The sequence below is a fragment of the Ochlerotatus camptorhynchus genome, unplaced genomic scaffold (genome assembly GCF_037179485.1).
Source record: "Ochlerotatus camptorhynchus isolate MF236.1 unplaced genomic scaffold, CSIRO-AGI_Acam_v1.1 ptg000377l, whole genome shotgun sequence".
Taxonomy (NCBI): Eukaryota; Metazoa; Arthropoda; class Insecta; order Diptera; family Culicidae; genus Ochlerotatus; species Ochlerotatus camptorhynchus.
Genome location: NW_027040865.1, coordinates 21,986 through 46,821, shown reverse-complemented (window position 1 = coordinate 46,821; position 24,836 = coordinate 21,986). Strand labels below are relative to the sequence as shown.

The window sequence follows — 24,836 nt, the reverse complement described above, 5'->3', positions numbered from 1 at the left end:
TGCTCAAATGGCATTTTCTAGTGCTCTTTTTCGACGTATATATTGCTCAAACAGCTGTTTTTAGTGCTCTTTTGATTTTGTTTAATGGTACCTTTTTCAATGAGACCCACATTCGTTAATCTTCTTTATCGACATCGACTTTGTTAGCCAAGACACAGTATCACTACTTATCGCTGTCTTGAAAATACCATATGGAAATTGATCGGGGTTATTGGCTCATAAACTTTCAATTTAAAGGAATATTTCCTGAATATCATTGGAATTTTGTTTTATTTTATATTGCGCAGTGTTCGTTTTTAATTGCTCATTTTTACTTTCCTGCATGAATTATTTTCTTTTCTTTAAGAACGATTCATATTTTACGATGGCTCATCCTCATGTTCAAGCATACATGTATCTTCTGGATCCTGGAACTTTTTCAGTTTTTAAAAGATATTTTCATTTTTTTTTCTTGGGGAAATAATCACGATTTTACAGCATAATTGGATTAAAACAGTGATAACTGTGCGCTTTGTGTGGGACATTTTAGATTTATTTATTGCGGTTATTCAATATAACATTGCTCATTTTGCCACTTTTATGGGAAAATATGTTCAACTGCAGGTGACGAAAGTGAGTTATTTAGTGCTCAAATTTCATAATTTAGTGGATATTCATCCTTATATAATTGAGCGTATTTTATTTACTATTGCCCTTTTTGCCATTTTCACCGCTCACATTCAAATTATTAAAAGAAGCTTTTTATTTGTTTATTGCCTTTTTCTTCATTTCTATTGCAACTTATTTTTTGTTTATTGGTGCACCCCTGTAGTATTTAGTGGCCAAATTAAGATTTTTTATTGCTTGTGCTTTGTTAATTAGGGTACGTATATATTTTAGTCATTTTTAAACTGCATAAGCTAGTCTGCAGCCAGAATCGTTTGTTGGGCTTATAATAGCATAACCTTAAAAATAGAATATGTTCAACTTAACTTAAATTACACATAAACTAATAACTTCAAATTAATCTTTTCTTCAACTCAACATAAAGTTATCATTTAGTTATCTTTAACATAACTTTAACTTAGCTTTAAAAAATATTTAGCATATGTTCACCGTAGCCTAAACTAAACTTCAACTTATCATTGACTTAATGAAACTCAACTTGATTTTATCGTTAGCAAACGTTCAACTTTATTTTAACTAAACTTGAACTTGTATGCTAACTTTTGCAATTAAAGACACTTCACTTTAACTAAACTAAAGCTTCAACTAAACATAAACTTAACTTTAAATCAACTTTAAATTACCTTTGAATGAATTTTAACATAGCAAGAACTTCCAAGTGAAATGATTCTTGATACTTACAGAACTTTCAAGAAATATCAAAAACTTCCAAGAACTTCCAAAATATTCCAAGAACAGTCAATAAATTTCTAAAGCTTTCAACAACTTCCAAGAAGTCCACGAACTGGAGTTTTCCTGCATTTCCATGGAAATAACATTAAAATAACTTAAAATAAACACTTTTTTAAGTTATAGCTTTATCATTACTTTAACAAATATTTAACCTAACTTTAACTGAAAATTTACTTAACTTTAACTAAACCTTCGCTTAACTTAAACTTAACAGTGTCTTTATTTTAATTCAACTTGAATAAACCTTTATCTAAACTTTGACTTTATTTAAACTTTTAACAGTTTCTTAACTTTTTCTTGGCTTTAACATAATTTAAAAAAAAAATCATTTCCTTAACTTTAACTAAACTTTAACTAAACTTTAACTAAACGTTCAATAAACTTCAACAAAACTTTGACTCAATGTTAACTTAACTTGATATTTTCTTTAGCATAAATTTAACAAAATAATTTCGCTATAATTTTAACCAAACATAACTTAAAGTTTACTGAAAGCCAAGCAATAATACTTCAACTTAACTTTAAATTATGTTTAATATAACTTTAACAAAACTTTATCTTACTAACTAAACATAACTTTTAGTTTAACATAACTTCAATTTATATTGTACTGAGCTTTAGCATAATTTTTTTATAACTTTCACTAAATTTTAACATATTATTGAATTTAACTATACCTTAACTGAATTTTAACGAAACTTTCACTAAACTTTAACATAACTTTGGCTTAATTTTAATTTAATTAACTCAACTATAACTTAAATTTTTAATTATACATTAACTTTTATTTCTTAATTTAAGTTAGCTTTGGTTTAATTTTATCTTTACAAGAACTTTCAAGGTCATAGTCATGGTCATAGTCATGGACATAGTCATAACCGTAGACAAAGACAAAGACAAAGAAATAGAAAAACACAAAGACAACTGCTTTGGTTATGACTATGGTTCTGGTATTGGCTATGACTATGTCAATTTATCCAAAGAAGATTATCCAATCTTTCAAAAAAAATGGTGTTTAATTTTCAAATTTAATTTAAATTAACTTAAAACCTCAACATGCATTGTGACTACTTCTCCGAGTCATGTCACTATTAAAAAGGCATAAAAAGTAACAAGGACTTAAATGTGTTCCTTTGATTACTGAAAAATCCTGTTCCCCTAGTTTGAAGATGTCAGGACTAGGGTTTAGGAAATAGATCTTATAACCAAGCTGGCAAATGCTCATTACAGCTAAAATGCTATTTTTCGAATTTATGAAGGTATGAAATATTTTAATGGTAATTCTTAGTGACAAGATGCAAGAAGAGAAGGTAAAGTATGTATATGATACATTAAACTTGTTAATTAAGCTTTTAGAGGGTCACAATAGCGATTAGCTGTAACAATGAGCAACGTGATGAGCGAGCAATCAGAGATCATAAAATCGCAAGTTGTGACCTTCTGAAAGCGAAATTGATAAATTGTGTATGTCATACACAAATTTGACCACCCATTCTTGCTTCTTACAAATAACAATTATCATTATAGTATCTCATAGTTTCATAATTCCAAAAATTAGCTTTTTAGCTGTAATGAGCAGTTGCAGGCCTGCAACAGTAACACACCACGTAGAGGTAATCCACTAGTGTTACTGGTTTAAATCCAAAGCCATAGACAATAACAAAGACAAATACAAAGACTAAGACACACACAAAGGCTAAAATAAAGATTAAGACACAAAAAAAAAGATATAGACAATAACAAAGCCATGGACATAGACATTGACATTGACATTGACATAGTCATAGTTATACTCATAGTTATAGTCATAGTCATATTCATAGTCATAGTCATAGTCATAGTCATAGTCATAGTCATAGTCATAGTCATAGTCATAGTCATAGTCATAGTCATAGTCATAGTCATAGTCATAGTCATAGTCATAGTCATAGTCATAGTCATAGTCATAGTCATAGTCATAGTCATAGTCATAGTCATAGTCATAGTCATAGTCATAGTCATAGTCATAGTCATAGTCATAGTCATAGTCATAGTCATAGTCATAGTCATAGTCTTAATCATAGTCATAGTCATAGTCATGTCATAGTCATAGCCATAATCAAAGTCATAGTCATAGTCAATTTTCAAATTTAATTTACATTATCTTTATAATTCAACATGCATTGTGACTACTTCTCCGAGTCTTGTCACTAATAAAAAGGCATAAAAAGTAGCAAGGGCTCAAATGTGTTCCTCTGATTACTGAAAAATCCTGTTCCCCTAGTTTGAAGATGTCAGGACTAGGGCTTAGGAAATAGATCTTATAACCAAGCTTGCAAATGCTCATTTCAGCTAAAATGCTATTTTTCGGATTTATGAAGGTATGAAATAGTTTAATGGTAATTATTATTGACAAGATGCAAGAAGAGAAGGTAAAGTATTTGTATGATACATAAAACTTGTTAATTAAGCCTTTAGAGAGTCACAATAGCGATTAGCTGTAACGATGAGCAACGTGATGAGCGAGCAATCAGAGATCATAAAATCGCTAGTTGTGACCTTCTCAAAGCAAAATTGATACATTGTGTATGTCACACACAAACTTTACCAGCCATTCTTGCTTCTTACAAATAAAAACTATCATTATAGTATCTCATAGTTTCATAATTTCTAAAAATTAGCATTTTAGCAGTAATGAGCAACTGCAAGCCTGCAACAGTAACACACCACGTGAAGGTAATCTACAAGTGTTACTGGTGTAAAGCCAAAGCCAAAGACAATAACAAAGACAAATACAAAGACTAAGAAAAATACAAAGACTAAAACAAAGATAAGGATAAAAAAAAGATATAGACAAAGACAAAGCCATGGACATAGACATTGACATAATCATAGTTATAGTCATAGTTATACTCATAGTCATATTCATAGTCATAGTCATAGTCATAGTCATGGTCATAGTCATAGTCATAGTCATAGTCAATAACTTGAATAAACCTTTATCTAAACTTTGACTTTATTTAAACTAAACTTTATCTTATTAACTTTACGTAACTTTTAATTAACTTTAACACAGCTTCAACTATCTAGCTTATTTTAACAGTTTCTCAACTTTTTCTCGCCTTTAACATAATTTAAAAAAATCATTTCCTTAACTTTAACTAAACGTTCAATAAACTTCAACAAAACTTTGACTCAATGTTAAACTTAACTTGATATTTTCTTTATCATAAATTTAACAAATTAATTTCGCTATAATTTTAACCAAACATAACTAAACGTTAACTGAAAGCCAAGCAATAATACTTCAACTAAACTTTAAAATATGTTTAATATAACTTTAACAAAACTTTATCTTACTAACTAAACATAACTTTTAGTTTAACGTAACTTCAATTTATATTGTACTGAGCTTTAGCATAATTTTTTTATAACTTTCACTAAATTTTAACATATTATTGATTTTAACTATACCTTAACTGAAATTTAACGAAACTTTCACTAAACTTTAACTAAACTTTGGCTTAATTTTAATTTAATTAACTCAACTTTAACTTAAATTTTTAATTATACATTAACTTTTATTTCTTAATTTAAGTTAGCTTTGGTTTAATTTTATCTTTACAAGAACTTTCAAGGTCATAGTCATGGTCATAGTCATGGACATAGTCATAACCGTAGACAAAGACAAAGACAAAGAAATAGAAAAACACAAAGACAACTGCTTTGGTTATGACTATGGTTATGGTATTGGCTATGACTATGTCAATTTATCCAAAGAAGATTATCCAATTTTTCAAAAAAAATGGTGTTTAATTTTCAAATTTAATTTAAATTAACTTAAAAACTCAACATGCATTGTGACTACTTCTCCAAGTCATGTCACTATTAAAAAGGCAGAAAAAAGTAACAAGGACTTAAATGTGTTCCTTTGATTACTGAAAAATCCTGTTCCCCTAGTTTGAAGATGTCAGGACTAGGGCTTAGGAAATCGATCTTAAAACCAAGCTTGCAAATGCTCATTTCAGCTCAAATGCTATTTTTCGAATTTATGAAGGTATGAAATATTTTAATGGTAATTCTTAGTGACAAGATGCAAGAAGAGAAGGTAAAGTATGTATATGATACATTAAACTTGTTTATTAAGCTTTTAGAGGGTCAAAATAGCGATTAGCTAAAACAATGAGCAACGTGATGTACGAGCAATCAGAGATCATAAAATCGCAAGTTGTGACCTTCTGAAAGCGAAATTGATAAATTGTGTATGTCATACACAAATTTGACCACCCATTCTTGCTTCTTACAAATAACAATTATCATTATAGTATCTCATAGTTTCATAATTCCAAAAATTAGCTTTTTAGCTGTAATGAGCAGTTGCAGGCCTGCAACAGTAACACACCATGTAAAGGTAATCCACTAGTGTTACTGGTGTAAAGCCAAAGCCATAGACAATAACAAAGACAAATACAAAGACTAAGACACACACAAAGGCTAAAATAAAGATTAAGACAAAAATAAAGATATAGACAATAACAAAGCCATGGACATAGACATTGACATTGACATTGACATAGTCATAGTTATAGTCATAGTCATAGTCATAGTCATATTCATAGTCATAGTCATAGTCATAGTCATAGTCATAGTCATAGTCATAGTCATAGTCATAGTCATAGTCATAGTCATAGTCATAGTCATAGTCATAGTCATATAGTCATAGTCATAGTCATAGTCATAGTCATATAGTCATATAGTCATAGTCATAGTCATAGTCATAGTCATAGTCATAGTCATAGTCATAGTCATAGTCATAGTCATAGTCATAGTCATAGTCATAGTCATAGTCATAGTCATAGTCATAGTCATAGTCATAGTCATAGTCATAGTCATAGTCAAAGTCATAGTCATAGTCTTAGTCATAGCCATAGTCATAGTCATAGTCATAGTCATGGTCATAGTCATAGTCATAGTCATAGTCATACTCATATTCATAGTCTTAATCATAGTCATAGTCATGTCATAGTCATAGCCATAATCAAAGTCATAGTCATAGTCAATTTTCAAATTTAATTTACATTAACTTTACAATTCAACATGCATTGTGACTACTTCTCCGAGTCTTGTCACTATTAAAAAAGCAGAAAAAGTAACAAGGACTTAAATGTGTTCCTCTGATTACTGAAAAACCCTGTTCCCCTAGTTTGAAGATGTCAGGACTAGGGCTTAGGAAATAGATCTTATAACCAAGCTTGCAAATGCTCATTTCAGCTAAAATGCTATTTTTCGGATTTATGAAGGTATGAAATAGTTTAATGGTAATTATTATTGACAAGATGCAAGAAGAGAAGGTAAAGTAGTTGTATGATACATAAAACTTGTTAATTAAGCCTTTAGAGAGTCACAATAGCGATTAGCTGTAACGATGAGCAACGTGATGAGCGAGCAATCAGAGATCATAAAATCGCTAGTTGTGACCTTCTGAAAGCAAAATTGATACATTGTGTATGTCATACACAAACTTTACCACCCATTCTTGCTTCTTACAAATAAAAACTATCATTATAGTATCTCATAGTTTCATAATTTCTAAAAATTAGCATTTTAGCAGTAATGAGCAATTGCAAGCCTGCAACAGTAACACACCACGTGAAGGTAATCTACAAGTGTTACTGGTGTAAAGCCAAAGCCAAAGACAATAACAAAGACCAATACAAAGACTAAAACAAAGATAAGGATAAAAAAAAAAAGATATAAACAAAGACAAAGCCATGGACATAGACATTGACATAATCATAGTTATAGTCATAGTTATAGTCATAGTCATATTCATAGTCATAGTCATAGTCTTAATCATAGTCATAGTCATAGTCATAGTCATAGTCATAGTCATAGTCATAGTCATGGTCATAGTCATAGTCATAGTCATATTCATAATAATACTATAACGTAACTTTCCAACTAACAATTTTAGGTGCAGATTAGTACATAGAGCCATTTTTAAACTGCATGAGCTAGTCTGCAGCCAGAATCGTTTGTTGGGCTTATAATAGCATTAACTTAATAATAGCATATGTTCAACTTAACTTAAATTACACATAAACTAATAACTTCAAATTAATTTTTTCTTTAACTCAACATAAAGTTATCATTTAGTTATCTTTAACATAACTTTAACTTAGCTTTGAAAAATATTTAGCATATGTTCACCGTAGCCTAAACTAAACTTCAACTTATCATTGACTTAATAAAACTCAACTTGATTTTATCGTTAGCAAACGTTCAACTTTATTTTAACTAAACTTGAACTTGTATGCTAAACTTTGCAATTAAAGACACTTCACTTTAACTAAACTAAAGCTTCAACTCAACATAAACTTAACTTTAAATCAACTTTAAATTACCTTTGAATGAATTTTAACATAGCAAGAACTTCCAAGTGAAATGATGCAAATGAAATTTTCAAGAAATATCAAAAACTTCCAAGAACTTCCAAAATATTCCAAGAACTGTCAATAAATTTCAAAAGCTTTCAACAACTTCCAAGAAGTCCATGAACTGGAGATTTCCTGAATTTCCATGAAAATAACATTAATACAACTTAAACAAAAACACTTTTTTAAGTTATAGCTTTATCATTACTTAAACAAATATTTAACCTAACTTTAACTAAACCTTCGCTTAACTTTAACTTAACAGAGTCTTTATTTTATTTCAACTTGAATAAACCTTTATCTAAACTTTGACTTTATTTAAATTTAACTTTATCTTATAAACTTTACGAAGCTTTTAATAAACTCTAACACAGCTTCAACTAACTAACTTACTTGGCTTCATCATAATTTTAAAGTATCATTACCTTAACTTTAACTAAACTTTAACTAAACCTTCAATAAACTTCAACAAAACTTTGACTCAATGTTAACTTTACTTTATATTTTCTGTAACATAACTTTAACAAATTAAGTTCATTTTAATTTAATCCAAACATAACATAACTTATGTATTACAAAACCGTTAACTAAAAGCTGAACAATAATACTTCAACTTAACTTTAACATTTGTTTAATATAACTTTAACAAAACCTTATTTAATAAAATAAACATAACTTTTAGTTTAACATAACTTCAACTTATATAGTACTGAGCTTTAGCAGAGTTTTTTAATAACTCTAACTTAATTTTAACATATTATTGACTTTCACTATACCTTAACTGAATTTTAACGAAACCTTCACTAAACTTTGACTAAACTTTGGCTTAATTTTAACTTCACTGGATTTTATCTCTAATAAAACTATGACATATGTTTTACTAAACTTTTACTAATTTAATTTAGTCAACTTAAACTTACTTTTTTAACTATTCATTAACTTTTATTTCTTTATCTAAGTTAACTTTGGTTTAATTCTATCTGGACAAGAACTTTCAAGTTTCAAAAACTGACAAGACCCGAAGTTTCCCTGAAGTTATCTCGAAATAACTTGAACTTAACTTCAACTTGACTTTAATTAAACAATATTTCAAATTTGTCTTTACTTAACCCAAGCTATATCATAACCTCAACTTTAGTTTTACATAATTTAAACTTAACTTTAACTTATTAACATTAATTGACATGACCTGCTTCATCTAAACATCTTCATCTAAACATAAACTTAAATTCCATTTAACTTTAATTTTACTCAACATAGCTATAAAATAGTGTTAACACATATTTAACTTAGCTGTAGCTTAAATTCATCTTAAGCTTTCCTTTAAAATATCTAAACTTTAACTTTATATAAACTCAACTTGATTTAATTTAATTTTTTTTTTTTGCTTTTTCATAACTTAACTTTATTCTAACATTTTGGGTAAGAGGGTTGGGTTTGCAGCATAATTCGTTTTGGTAAACTATAATATGAATTAATCACCTAACGATCATATACGACGGATGTTGGGATTGAACCGACGGTCTTCTGCTCAGTAAGCAGAAACGTTTGCCACTAGGTAAACGAGCTCCTTGTTAATCATCGAAAAAAACGAAACACGAAAAACGAAAACGATTGACGAATCTTGAATGTGGATGGGCCTGAGATTAGACTCATGATGTTTTGCTCAGTAAGTTAAAACGGTCGCTCTAAGGCCACGAGGGGCTTATCATTATTCTAGTTGTTATAACCATTGAAAGCCGGTACCAGCAACGACGACAAGTTTTGCAAAATACACGATAAATAAGTGATTTGACCATAAATCTCATTAATATGAATGACCTGGACCGTTTTTTTTTGCTCAGTAAGCAAACGACTGCCACCGACGATCTTTCAACTCCGAAATCTAAAAACTACGAAAAAAACACATGGCCTTCATTAGGTTCCACTATCACACGACGTTCAATGTTTCGATTGGCGTTCTATCACTAACGATTTTCTACAATAGTAGCCTGGGATAAATCATAGTGTCTTTTGCCCCACAAGCCTCAACTATGTTTATGCACTCGGGTGCACACCTTACCGACAGTATCACTTTTCTTTGTTCTAACAAAAACCACAAAGTAGAGCACGCGCGATCGAGGCTATACCGGCAGGAAACAAACACATTGTTTTTAACTGAAACAAGCTCACTTTGTCACAATCACTTTGACAGCACCAACACAACAAATATTTCACTGTGAATCTCTTTTCAACACATCAAACAGATCAATTCGTCAACATTTAAAATTATTATAATGAATGGTGTGCAATTATCGTGTTTACTTACATTGATTTCAGCCGGCTGAAAAGAAAGTACACAAATTATCAATATTGTTTTGGTTTTTTTTTATTTGTTCAAAAGCATTATAAATATTCAACAAGTTGACTCGTTCTCTTTGGTCCCGTTGAAAGAACATCCGCTCCTGTAGATGGCCATCGGAGGCCAATTTTGGGACCCGGATAAAAATAAACGTGGGCGCTACACGCACGAGATGAAAAAAAAATGGCCAACCACGTAATCTCGTAGACTAGCAAACTGCGGATGGAACTTAGCAAATTTTTTGAGATTTTTTTGCGGCTGGTGATTACTAAAGCCCTCTAAGTATGGACGACTGTCACCACCAAACTGAAAAAGCTGTTCCAATCGAGCAAAGCGGTGCATTTTGTCGGTTCGCTTGGAACAACCTCTGACAGACGTCCATACTTTTACTATATAGGGCCTTAGTGATTTCTAGTTAGCCATTTTACCATCTCTTGTGCCAGGGGGAGTGACACTCACTTGGTTGCTTTTTAACAGTCTAGTAATTACTTAGGTTTTCGGGGAAACACATTAATGATGAGATTTTTTTTGAAATTAGATGGGAATGGATCAGAGAATCAGTCTGAATGAGGGGTGTTAAAAAGTTTCAGAGGGATAAGAGTCTGAACGCGAAGAGGATACACTCAATAATAAATGAAATCAAAAAAGCTTTAAAAGCATGCAAATTCACGCTTCACCTTATTGAGTCCGAGCCATGATTACATTGCCAGTAGTCATGCATGATTAAATTCAAAATAATCACTTGTGATAAAAATTTATCTTTTCAGTATGTTGGAGCAACTCTAGGATTAAGAATCAATTTATCCCGATTTCAACACACTCTCATGTACTGATATAGGCAATGGTATACGATAGCACTAACGATCTCGTTTACTCCCATATGAATGTCAATAACAATCTTTCCTCTGCTATCACTGGCCTTCAGCTAGGGAGCGAAATTGATCTCGATAGAGTCGGCCTTTTGATCAATCCCTTCTGCACAGAAATCCTATATATATGGATGTAATGTCGGCCTAAATGCCTATACATAAATTCAGCAATCGACTAAATTTTCAATAGCGACCAAAAATATCCATTAGTATCGTCCCAACGCGTCCATCTAGATAAAATTGATAAATAGTTGATTTTTAGCGATGGGCCCAATCTTAGATCAATAGGCCAACATTAGAGCCGTTTCCCCTTACTACCTATATAGAAACCAGTATCAAATTAGTCAAAATAAACCTCTGAACAGTACGCATCTTTATATCCTTCGACAACGACGAAGCAGCAGCAATGGCTACAGAATAAGCAAATCGGCTTATTCGGCAATCGTTTGAAAATAATTATGTGCGACTCTTTAGTTTTCTAACCATGGAATTCACAAGATAGCCGCGGAAACGAAATTGAATTTACCGACTAACTCCAGAGGTAGTGCAAATTTCACAGATCACCCTTATTCATGCATTAAGCTCCCAGAAGTCAAACTTCCAACCTTTAGTTGGAAATTGTTTCCTGAAATTGGCGTGTCAGAATGGTTAACCTTCCGTGACACTTTCAAGTCCCTCATAGGCTCAAATCCCCAACTGTCGCCGATCGACAAGTTGTCGTACCGCGTTACGTCTCTTTCTAAAGATGCTGGTAAAGTAATAGTGGAGAGATTGTAGACAAACTCTACATGAACTGCCTTAGTGACAAGACACACGACAAGACATGGCTACACAAAAAAGAATAGTTGAGGTTGAGTATTACATCCAAACAGCTGCACAGAGGTCATTCCGCTTTAAGTGTAATAAAAAAAAAATTACGTTGTACGATGTATACAGATTTGCGAACAAAATTACATCGGCTTTGTCTATTACATCATTATTTCATACATCAGTTTGAATTACGTTGATCGATATTACATTTTCTTTTGCTATGTACGAAGCACTTTGTTGACGGAGCCCTTTACAATACTGGAGCGGTCCACTGCGGTGTTTAGGGAGGGTAACGTTGGAGTAACTCTTTCTGGAGGCAAACCTCCCATGGGCTGTAATTTTGTATGAATTGAATATACTCAAGTTGACAGCCCCTCGGAGTGCACTACACAGCAAAAAAATAATTTTGATATCACGTCAAAGTGGATGCACTACAATCATGTCGAAAATATGGTGTAATATTACTTGCTAAAAAGGACAAAATTATTATTAATAAAATGCATGAGCTGACATTACGCTGCTTTTACTGCATTTGTTTATTTATGTGGTCATAAAAATTACATGAAATTTTCGACATGATTGTAGTGCATCCACTTTGATGTGATATCAAAATTATTTTTTTGCTGTGTATGCTTCGTGCCATGTTTCAAATGCGAATTGGCCAGAGCTTTTTCCGGACACATGCTACAAGCAGCTGAGGTCCGACGTGTAATTTTTTCTCGTGATAGTAGGTCACAATTGACTCGATAAGTGGATGTCAGGATGTTTCCTATCTTCGGGTAGAGCCGCGTGCCTGAGACGGCCACGGATTCTAAGAGTTCCGTCGACGAGAATCGTCACAATTCGTAAGTGTGAATACGTTCGATCATGGCGGTTGTTGTGACTAAAGGAACATAGAAGAGCAACGTAGGGTAAAGAACTACTTCGGCCTAATCGCCCATTTTGGGCCTATCGAGCAGAATACTTCAAATAAATCCATGATTTCAGAGTTAACAAGTCAAATATGCGTTTGTTACGATACTTGAGTAAATAAGCTACCGAACGAAGTCAATGAGAACGCGTGGTATGAAGGTTTGCACCCATTATTTCCAAAACAAAAGAAACGCTCCGACCGAATCAATTTTCATCTTCCTCCGATAGGCCGATGTGAATTCATTGGCGTTTCGATGGCGTTTCAATGCGTTAGGCCGAGTTTAGAATCCATAGGCCGAGTTTGGTGTCAAGAAGCAGTGTTAGACTTTTGACAACATCTCAACAATTGGTTTCTCTTTTTCAAATCTTGCGGTACGTGCGGAAAGGTAAATAAATTTGAAAGCCATCAGTAATAATAACATTCCGTTTGGTGCTAAACTGCGCTAGATTAAAAAAGACTAAGTGCGGGTTGTGCTTAATAGGCCGGAAATGAGGTAGTTAACCCTATAAGAGCAACGATACGCACGAGAGTCGGAAACGACGACCGAATGAAAAAGATTTCATTTGGTGAATGCACCTGCACCGTTAGTGAAACGGATCTCTCTTCGAGTAGTTCAGCCGGTAAGTCCATGGATGTTTGTTGCGTTAGAGGGCCAAAACCGTGATGGTTGCCTCATCAGCTGTGTCGGATACATTCCACGGGAGATGATATCCGTCGGATTTTCGATACCAGGTACATGTGCCCAAAGGCCGTTGACCGTGAGATGTTGCACTTCCGAAACTTGGCAATGAAAGTCTTCCACCGCGATAGAGTTGAACGGAGTCAGTGTAGCGTTATTATCGAGTCAGTCCAAAAGATGGTCTTTACCTATGCTGTATTGTTTTGAAAATTCTGGTAGAGATGGCCCAACAGAAGTGCTAAAGAGAGTTCCAACCTTGTCAGAAAAACACGCAGAAAAAATATTTTAAACGTAATAATATCTGACGTAAAATCAATAAGAATTTCATTTTGTTTTGGCTGCAAAATGATATCATTATTGTTTCAACAATCCAGTATTTTTGTTCCTGAAAACTCATGGATTGTTGAATCAAAAAGAAAATGTTTTCGTATTTACATGGTTTTGACGTAAACTGTCAAATTTTGTAGCTGGTTCAACAAAAAAATGTTTGTTTTTAAAAGAGATTGCTTGTTGATTCAATCATATTTATTTTATGAAGTCTGACAACTGTGAAGCAACTGTAAACTCTAGAGGGAATTTATATCTGTAACTGAAACCAGTTTGATTTTAGTTTGCCAACCTGGTTAAAATGTCATTATTTTCATTTAATTATCTTAAAGATAAATCGTCCAGCTCAAACCTTTGTAGGGGTAAGAGGTGGGACCATCATCATCATCATCAATACACGCAGTAGAAATAGAAATACGTTTATTGATTCAATAGTAATTTGGCGATTATTTTTGTGTTTTGTTTTTTTTTTTTTTTGTAATATACAGAATTGCAATTTTATTTAGAAAACCTTTCTGAATCATAAAATCTCTGATTACAAAAAACAAATCAAAGAAAAAAAAAAGACAAACTGTTTATATTTAGCAACTGCAGCATGCTGACTTACCTCAAGTCTCAATATTTTTGGAAATTTTGCACTTATTTCCCGAAATTCACAGTTCAAAATAATATTAACGTGGAACCCGGAAAAGAGCTGAATTCAAAAGAGAACAGTTTTGTGTTATTGTTTACACTTTATCCGGGTGAAAACGAAAGAATGGTTGGTAGATATTTTTGCATTCATGGGAAATGGACACAACAAATAAATTTTCAATTAAAACTTACTATTGTTGGCTTAATAAAAGAATATTGTAAGTTTTACAGTAGTTGCAATTGAAATGTGGGTTTTTAAAACAAAAATAATCTTATTTGGAACTTATATGAATAAGTATTATAGAAACAATAAAATGCAATATAATTTTAACAGAAAAAACAAACCAGAGGAAAAAAAAAAGAGGTGCTATTTTCGACTTGGCAGCCAATAGATGACCGACAATCTTCCCGTCGGTTGAAACGGTTCTTAGGCTTTCTCAGAAGCGTCACAGAAACCGTGTATTTCAATTGATACGCAAACGGAGGCGGGTGTTGCCTATCTAGGAATGGTGATAAATGCTAGTGCATGTAAACAGTTGCGGAACTCTAACCAATGCTTCTGTTGGAGCTCGTCTAATGATTCGTCCCAGGATTCAGACGTTCGCAACAGACATTGGACAAAGATTTTAGCAAGGACTATCACAGGGCCAATCAACCCGAGTGGGTCGAACAAGTTTACTGTGTCTGACAGCACGGTTCGTCTTGTGATAATGTTCGTTTGGGACCATTTGGGAACGGAATAGTGGAGTAGATCCATCGATGGTTCCCACATGAGTTCAAGGGTTTTGATGGTTGTTGGGGAATCTAGCGCAAGCACGAAACGTTCTTCACGCAGTTCTGGTGGTTTGACTGAGAGAATAGACGGCGAGTTGGGTGCCTATTTGCGTAAATTGAATCCAGCAGACTGCAACAGGTTTTGCAATTTTCTGCACTATTCCTGTCCTTCTTCGTCGGACATCCCCCGCTTGAGTAAACTGATCAGCGCCTTGATTTGACAGCTCTAAAAGACATCTTGTGGCCAAGCAGTGTCGAAGCAGTACGGCAGCGTTACGGTGTCGAGGCAGTAACGTACGTAACGTAGGAGGTTAATTAGAAAGTTTTGAGCGGTTCTGAAGAGGAGAAACGCCAGCGAATACGATGCAGTGAAAAATCAACAGAGTTAAGACGAAGCTGTCCATAAAATTTCTCAGCATCGGCAATAATCGCAAACTGGTGCATCCTAAAGCAAAGCGATATATCCTGTACGTCGTCCTGCAACACTGGACCCACTATCAACGCTTGATTAAGGGATACTCCGCTATCCGTCCGACAAGAGGCATCGAACATTACCCGTAGTTTGGTAGACGTGCTGTCAGCTCTCCCCACATCATGATGAGGTTGGTAGTAAGATGGGAATGTGTTGTCAGTGTCGTCGATTTCCTGCATATGGTTGAGGTGCAAATACTCCACAATAAATGCAGCATAAACCTCATTGAGCTTAGGGTTCACATCAAGTCTGCGTTAAAGGACAAGAAATCTACGAGTGGCTATTTCCTTAGAACTTCCGAGTTGGGACAACACGTCGGGTCGTTTCGGAAGGGTGATCACAAATCTAACCGATTGGTCACGAAATGTGTTAGCTATAAAGTGTTCTTCACAGAAGGGTTCCTCAGGAGAACGAGTGCTAGATGACCAGTAAGATTATATTTCCCAAAAGCGGGAGATTGGGTCATCGAGTGGTTCTGTGCTACATACGTGAGCTGCCTTAGGTTGGTCACGAGGAAGATGAAGTGCTACCCATCCGAACACAGTGTTCTGTAGAACAGGCTTCTCAGGACCCGGCTTAATGAATCCTTCTAAGAGCAGTTCAAAGTACAGTTCTATACCCAGCAGCAGATCAATCGATCCCGGTTCATGGAACTTGTGATCGGCCAGTATAACTCCGAATGGAATGCTTCAGCAAGAAGAATCGACCGTGTTCACTTTAAGCTCACGGGTATATTTTTTTTTCAGTCTTCGATTGTAAATTTGGTGCAACGAGACCCTATCCGAACATCAACAGCATGATACCGAGGGATGAGCTGGTATTGGTAACCGTGTTTTGTACTTCTGAGATCGAAACGAGTTCGATTTGACTGGATCGATTGAACGAGACTTCGACAGTGTCAGCGACTGGAGCACTTTAAGATGAGTACGTAGAAATTTGATGAGATCTTTGTATTAAGGAACATTTGTTGTTAATGATGGATTTCCCACTGCTTTAGGGTCGACGCATCTAGACAGCTACAAACCATGTGTGCCCGCAACGCACTCCAGCCGTCCGTCAGAATGCCCATGTTGTCAACCATGCACAGGTTTTGCTTCAAATCATCTATCCAGTGCATTAGAGATTCGTGGTACTTTCTTTTCATGGGCACAATTTGAAAACAGGGCGTCAATGTAGGATTTCACAATTAATCTTCTATTGTTAAAATCGCTGTTCCAATAAGGTCCAGGCGACAATATAATTTGCTGCAGTGTGCTCTACGGATTCTATTTTTTTTTTAGCATCTTTAGAAAGAGACGAAGAGAGATCCGTTTCCCTACCGGTGCATTTTTAAGACTTTCGTGCGTATCGCTGCTCTTCTACGTCACTTTAGTCACAACAGTAAGCCCGGCAACCACCCATGATCGCGCGTATGGATTCTTATGAACTCACTGAAGCCACCAACAGCCTAGCTCGGTTGGCACAACTCGAAATTTTCGCTGAAGACATCGCAGCAATAGCCAGAAACAGGCAGGTTGCACCCAATTCAGACTTACGAATTATGACGATTCTCGTCGACGGAATTTTTAAAATCCGTGGCCGCCTCAGGCACGTGGCTATACCCGAAAATAGGAAACATCCTATTATCCTACTGGCACGACATCCACTTACCAAGTCAATTGTGACCTACTATCACGTGAAAAATTTACACGCCGAACCTCAGCTGCTTGTAGCATGCGTCCGGGAAAAGCTAATTATCGTATCTAGTAGTATATTATCGTGTTTACTTACCGTGATTCCAACCGGCTGAAAAAAAATACAAAAAATATCAATATTGTTTTGTTTTTTTTTTTTATTCAAAAGCAGTTTACTTGAGTATATATACACTGGGCATATGTATGTATATATTTGTATATATATGAATGTAAATGTAAAATAAATACATTATCAAGAAAAAGACTGCTTACCAATAGGCTTTCCAGTAAACCCTTGAACAGGAACAAAATATTTGAGGAAAACTTCCAGGATCCCTGAAATGCAAAAAAAAATAATAGAGTTGGATACTAACAGTAGTGAAAAAGAGAACAAAAGATAACAATGTAAACATAACATAAAAACATTCAAAACAATTTGTCTGAAGAGGGATTCCATCTGCTTTGGAAAATCACTTTCTTGATATATATTTTTTTCTCTCAAAATTCTTTATTACAGCAACTATACTTTGAAATTTTGTTGTTAACTTTTCTTATGTTATATGTTTTAGTCCAAGGAACACGATTGTCCTACAAAATTAAATATTAAATTCAAATATATTCAAAAAAAAACATTACAGTTTTTTAGTTGGAAAATTCCCCCGAAAATTCGAATCAAGTTTATTGTGAAAGCAGCAGCTTTCAATGATATCGGTGAAGCTATTTAAAAGAACATTGGAAAACAGCAGCCCGCCATCCAGTTGTGTCCTTTATTTCACACGAAATAAAAATGTATCGAATAATCACAACAAATTTCGCTGGATTATGGGATGCTGGGGTAAAAAGTGCAAAAACTCACCTCAAGAGGGCACTTCAGAATGCAGAACTTATTTTTGAGGAGTCGTTTGTCTTGGGAGTATCTTACGATACTCGTGGTCCACGAAGTCTTGAAACTTAAAACCCGGAACAGTTGTGTTCTTGCTTGAGGACTTCTTCGGGAATCTTCAAGCATCCATTTCAAAACCCATCCACTTGATTCGGTGATTTGACGTGAAGTGAAAAAAAAAATTATTACCAGCAGCATGGTTGCTGCGATGATTTTTGTGCTTCGGTCGTTGCTGTGTCACTGCCAACTTTGATGCCCAAAAACAAACATGTGCAGCGAGGAAGCGTCCACCATTTTCTTTACTGATTAATGTGATCGAAGTTGAAGAACAAACATGCATTTTTTTCGGAGTTCTTTTAAGTAAAATAAGTTAACTTAAAACAGTGCATTGAATTGGAATTTGAGTCGTGCTTTGGACATAGAATGACAGTAATTTCTATGTTTAATTCGATAGCTTTCAAATATATCACGTTTCAAATAAATCACGCGAAAATTTGAACTGTCTACTTTGTTTGACAAAATAAATAAATAAATAAATAAAATCTAAACTGCACTGTAATAAGCTGTGCAAGTAATAAAAAATTAACAAGTGTCAGCGTTGGAAAATGGTGCGTCTTTATATTTTTGCTTAATACCATATCTTAAGAAAGGAAAGGTATAGAGATGCTAAGTGAAACATCAACAATAACAGTAATGATATTATTCATTTCGTTCCAGTTTTCTTAGCAGAGCGGTGCTCTATAGCCAAAAACTAGAACACTAGTGGCCACTGGGACAGAATAGTACTTTTGTTGGAGAAAAATCGTAGTGCTTCATCCATACTTCCTAGAGGGTTGGTGTCATGGTTACATAATTAGTTTCGTTCAAGATCACGCGGTTCAAATGACGGAATGCTAGCAAAAATATCAACGCAGAATGAGATTTTAAATTGAGGTCAATTCCGCAAAAAGATTTTTTTTTTTTGTTACATTTTTAACATATTTAGCATTTTTAACAGCGTAAAACTTCTCCTGTCGTCTTCACTAGGACTTGCCTGACCCGTCCATCGCGTCCTTTCACAACTGAGACAATCCGTCTTGGTAGCCACCCGTTCCGGATCGATTCGTCAACGATAATGACTGGGTCTGCGTCCTTCGGTTCTTTTGCTTCCTCGAACCATTTTGTGCGCTTGCAGATTGTCGGGAGGTATTCCCGTACCCATCAATGCCAAAACTGGTCAACCAGGCTTCTCGTTAGCTTCCAGTTGGTTATAAGGCACTCTGGATATTCTAGCATCGGTTGTGGAGGCTGAGCAGCCCCCTGAGAGCTCAGAAGCAGAAAATGATTTGGCTTAAAGGCTTCTTGGGCTTCTTGGGCTTCTGACTCAACTGGGACAAACGTCAAAGGACGTGAATTGACGATACCTTCTGCCTCGATCATCAGTGTGACGTCGTTCCTGCTTGTGTTTAATGAGATGAATACGACCTTAACAGATCTAACTAGTCGCTCTCACGATGGATGCGGATGGCGGATTGAAGATCGATGATAGCTGCTGGTTCATTTCCGCTATCTGTTGCTGTAGCTCACGGCTAGCTCCGAGGAATTTAGTACATACCGTTATCGCTCCTTATCTCTAAAGGGGATCCACGCCGTACCAGGAACCTACGAATAGCCATCTTGCATGTTTCCGCGGACAGGGAGTGCACTACCTCCAGATGGACTGCTCGAATGGTAAGGCACGTAAACAGTGCAACCCATCGTTTGACTAGCGATCGTCCGAATTTGACCATGATGGTCTAAGAGATTTGGACTTGGAGATTTGGACTGAAGGTTCAGGACCAGATGGAATTCCTATTTTTTTTTAAACTTAGCAACTGAACTCACAACCCCTTTATTATGGCTATTAATATTGCACTTGAATCCGGTATATTCCCGAAGGAATGAAAAAAATCCTACTCAATACCCATTTAAAAATCTGGTAACAAATCCGATACTCGAAAATATCGTGGGATTGCTATCATTTCGTGCATTACAAAATTGAAGAGTTTTCAAATATAAATAAAAACGTTTTTGGCCAAATAAAACAAAGAATAACTAGTGCACAACATGGCTTTGTTAAAGGCCACCAACACAAACCATTTCGAATTTGTGTTTCCTGAATAAACTGTATCTCGCGAACTTGGCCATATAGAAAGTTTCTGTCTTGAGCAAAGTTCTTCAGGTGACCAATTTCTTTCGGATGGTGGTCATAGTAGTTTAAACTCTCTCACTACGCAGCATTAGTGTGCACATGACCTTCCTAGTATGAAGGTGGGTGTTGGAAACAGGAGAATGACATGGATATGGGGTGGTGCAGAAGTGGGAGGGAGGTGGAAATGGGCTTAGGTCATGGGGGAAGCTACTGGGTCAAACTGAAGAGGTGGTGCTCTTCTACTTCAGCAATTGCGCAAGATTGTTCGATAGTTTGATACGAGTCAAGTAAGGAAGTTAAAAGAGTTCCGAACAAATACCGCCAATACCGCCAAATACGAAGTCAGGACCCAGTAAATACGGGCTAAAAAGACATTTCGTTCCGGCCACGCAAAAAACGTTGGTCGAAAAGTGCGAGGGCGGACGCTATACCGCCATATTGCACCCGTTTAGCAAGCGTCGAGCGGCAAGCTACCGACGACCGCTTTAAACCAACAACAGGTGAACAGCAAGTCCACCGTCGAACAGCCGATCGAGCCCCGCACACTGTGACAACCGTCGAGCCCCGTCATCCTCCGGGAACGTACCGTTCAGCTGCCGCCGAGAAACCCCACCAGCTGTAAAATCTTGTCATCGCTGGCCAACAGTACAGACACCGATACCGTAATAAAATAGTTAAAAGTGAAAGTGTGTTTTTTGGGCTTTGGATCAGTAGTGACAAGCCAGGATCCGACCTTGAAGCTCTAGGGCTTCGAACTCGAGCTATCGAACAAAAGAGGCGAGTGTTGGTGTAAGGGGAATTCCTTTAAACTAGCCCATCGGGCTAGCCATTAACAAAATAGGAAGCGATAACGATATTAATGTGTTTCAGAATAAAATACATGTTTTTTACACATGGTGCAGTCAAAACTTATTTCATTTTCATTTTGCAGCGTTTAGTGGGGCAATGGGAGCGCAGGTCAATCCAAAGCCGAGGATAAAGGAAGGGTAATGGCTGAATAGTCTGCGCGACCACTTGAACGCCATGGGAAAAGCAAGGGTCCTTCAATAGAGATCGGTTATTGGGGGGTTTTGAGGAAATGACACATAGCACTAGATTTGTGCTGCAAAATGTAAAGAAACCGAAAATCCATCTCCCACAGATTAATCCTTTCACATATATATCAAATTGATATTTTAAAGCAAACAGACAATATATGCAAAGGCTAGTTGCCAGTTGCGTTAAAGTCTAGTTGCCTCCCTAAGCGGACCTCCCGCATCCTAACTTTTGATAATCTACTTAATGCTATTAAACTGTCTAAATTTACTTATTTTAGTTCGTTTGATGATTACGATATCTCATTCGCCTAATTTAATAAATAATTGAAATCTTTAATCAACCTAATCAATTATAACCTATGCTTTGTAAAGTACCTGCACTTGTGCATGTAATCTAAAATTTAGCCAAGATTGGTTAAAAGGCTAACAACGGGACTTACCATTGTTTTTCGACGTTTTGGACGAGAAAGTTCCTTTGTCCCAGTCGGCTCCGGCACCACTGCTGGTTTCACTGCCGCAACCGTTGCGACCGAAGCTCTCGTGCTGTCAAAGCTCGGTACAAACTTCCAGAATCCCTGAAAATAAAAAAATAAACGTCAGTGTTGAATACTACTAGTTGAATTCCGTTGCACATAGGAAAAAGATATATTCATTTTCAGCTGAATTAAGTTTGTTTGTATTGATATCATCGAACAGTAACTTAAGGTCCTGTATCAATTCCCCGTGTTGTCCAAAAAGGATTATAGCCAGCCCTGATCTGTTAAATTCTGGTGAATTCGTAGATAGGTTTACCAATATATGGAGGAAATTTGAGGTCTAATTCTTAAAAAAATAACAAAATCTGAGTGGTATGAAAAACGGCCTCTTTTCATAATTTGGATACCTTCCAACAATCGGTCTTCTTACTATAGTTCCCACTTTAATTCATGCTCACTTCTTCCAATCCGGGAACCCCTATGCATTGGACAGACGCACTCCACAACACCAGTAGTAACGTTCAGTATTACCTCCACCGGACGAGGAAGTTCATTGGGTGGTGTTGGCAGTTGGCGTTTCAGTCCGCTCCGGCTCCACTACTGGTGTCACTGCCGCAACCGTCGCGACCGAAGCTGTCATGCTGGCAAAGCTCGGCAAAAACTCCAGTTATGTCTTCTTGCTTCGATATTCACAAACATTGTGTCAAAAAAGTAGAACCGCTGAAGCCTCAGGCTACTATGTTTTTTTTTTTTCCTTGAAGGCACATCGTAGCCCGTTTTTAAATACTTCTTAATTTCATTTCATTTTCTCGGGACGAGAAGGGGAATGTGTGGGTGGCATCATTCAATAGAGATGGTTTGGACGCACGCATTCATTCGAGTGTGAAAGTGTATCCGAGTGTACCGTGCAATGGGTGATTTCCCGGAGGAGTTTAACTGTTCACACCTCCCATTTTCGCTTCCATGTTGTTACAGGTATCATCAAAAGTGCACTTTTCGTTGCAACATTCGTCAGACTATTTTATACCTCTTACCGTTAGGATGTTTTCCCAAATAAAGAATAATTACCAGGTACCGAGGTAAATCTTACCCGTTAGGTAGAGCACCAGGAAAAAACTGTTTTTCTTGTATTTTTGATTAGTTTTCCCAATTTTTTTCAAAAAATAAAAAACATGCCGAAAAAAATTATATTTGGAGTGGTGAACTTCCCCTTACTGAAAATAATATTTGCATCAGCCAACATAGCTCCAAAAGCTCTTGGAGCGCCTTAAATTGGGCTATTTCATTTTGAGAAACATATCGGTTACTATAAGTCATCTGAAAGAGCTTCGCTTTCCGAGCGCAAAGATTTTTTTTCGATTCTATTTACTTTCATTTTGATTTTTAAATTAATATTTAAAGCAAAACAATTACTTCACTGTTTGCGTTGCGTTGCATTGGTTTGGTAACGGAGTAATACAAAATAGCCACTTCACTGTTTGACACTAAACTAACAAATTGATAGCTTGCTTCCATACAAAGTACCAATTTAATCACACTTATTTAAAATAATTTCAGTGTTCCAAAATTGATGAAATTTAGGATTTCGGTTCCATTTGACATGTACTACCCATAATCGCATATCAGTTTTATCTTTGCTTGATTTCCTATCCATATGGGACTGATATGCAATTATGGGCAGTGTAGTCCACAATTCCCCTAAAGAACCCAATCGTAAAACGTATGGTTTGTATAGTGACGATTTAAGGTTACTTGGTAATCAATGAAAAGGTCATCAAGTGAAAACTACGCTTATGTGCCACGGAACGATGTCACCAAAGTATATACGTTGAAAAGCATTTCATTTCGTTTCAGTTTTCTTAGCAAAGCGGTGCTCTACATCCAAAAACTAGAACACTAGTGGCCACTGGGACAGAATAGTACTTTTGTTGGAGAAAAATCGTAGTGCTTCATCCATACTTCCTAGAGGGTTGGTGTCATGGTTACATAATTAGTTTCGTTCAAGATCACGCGGTTCAAATGACGGAATGCTAGCAAAAATATCAACGCAGAATGAGATTTTAAATTGAGGTCAATTCCGCAAAAAGATTTTTTTTTTTACATTTTTAACATATTTAGCATTTTTAACACCGTAAAACTCCTCCTGTCGTCTTCACTAGGACTTGCCTGACCCGTCCATCGCGTCCTTTCACAACTGAGACAATCCGTCTTGGTAGCCACCCGTTCCGGATCGATTCGTCAACGATAATGACTGGGTCTGCGTCCTTCGGTTTTGCTTTTGCTTCCTCGAACCATTTTGTGCACTTGCAGAATGTCGGGAGGTATTCCCGTACCCAACAATGCCAAAACTGGTCAACCAGGCTTCTCGTTAGCTTCCAGTTGGTTATAAGGCACTCTGGATATTCTAGCATCGGTTGTGGAGGCTGAGCAGCCCCCTGAGAGCTCAGAAGCAGAAAATGATTTGGCTTAAAGGCTTCTTGGGCTTCTTGGGCTTCTGACTCAACTGGGACAAACGTCAAAGGACGTGAATTGACGATACCTTCTGCCTCGATCATCAGTGTGACGTCGTCGGGGTTCCTGCTTGTGTTTAATGAGACGAATGCGACCTTAACAGATCTAACTAGTCGCTCTCATGATCCTCCCATGTGCGGAGCGGATGGCGGATTGAAGATCGATGATAGCTGCTGGTTCATTTCCGCTATCTGTTGCTGCAACTCACGGCTAGCTCCGAGGAATTTACTACCGTTATCGCTCCTTATCTCTAAAGGTGATCCACGGAACCAACGAATAGCCATCTTGCATGTTTCCGCGGTCAGGGAGTGCACTACCTCCAGATGGACTGCTCGAATGGTAAGGCACGTAAACAGTGCCACCAATCGTTTGACTTGTGATCGTCCGAATTTGACCATAAGAGGGCCGAAATAGTCAAGGCCGAAGAACATAAACATATACCGCATATGTTCACCGT

General features: G+C 35.9%; 1 long non-coding RNA gene across 1 annotated transcript in view; it reads right to left on the bottom strand.

Moving 5' to 3' along the window:
• Window positions 1–17,415, bottom strand: part of LOC135710302 (uncharacterized) — a 31,133-nt gene extending 13,718 nt beyond the window's left edge. Inside the window, exons 1-2 of the long non-coding RNA XR_010518413.1 lie at window positions 17,400–17,415; window positions 10,120–10,134 (exon numbers count right to left, since the gene is read on the bottom strand). This is a non-coding gene — a long non-coding RNA (uncharacterized LOC135710302). The remainder of the gene's footprint in view (window positions 1–10,119; window positions 10,135–17,399) is intronic.
• Between the last annotated feature and the right edge of the window lie 7,421 nt (window positions 17,416–24,836).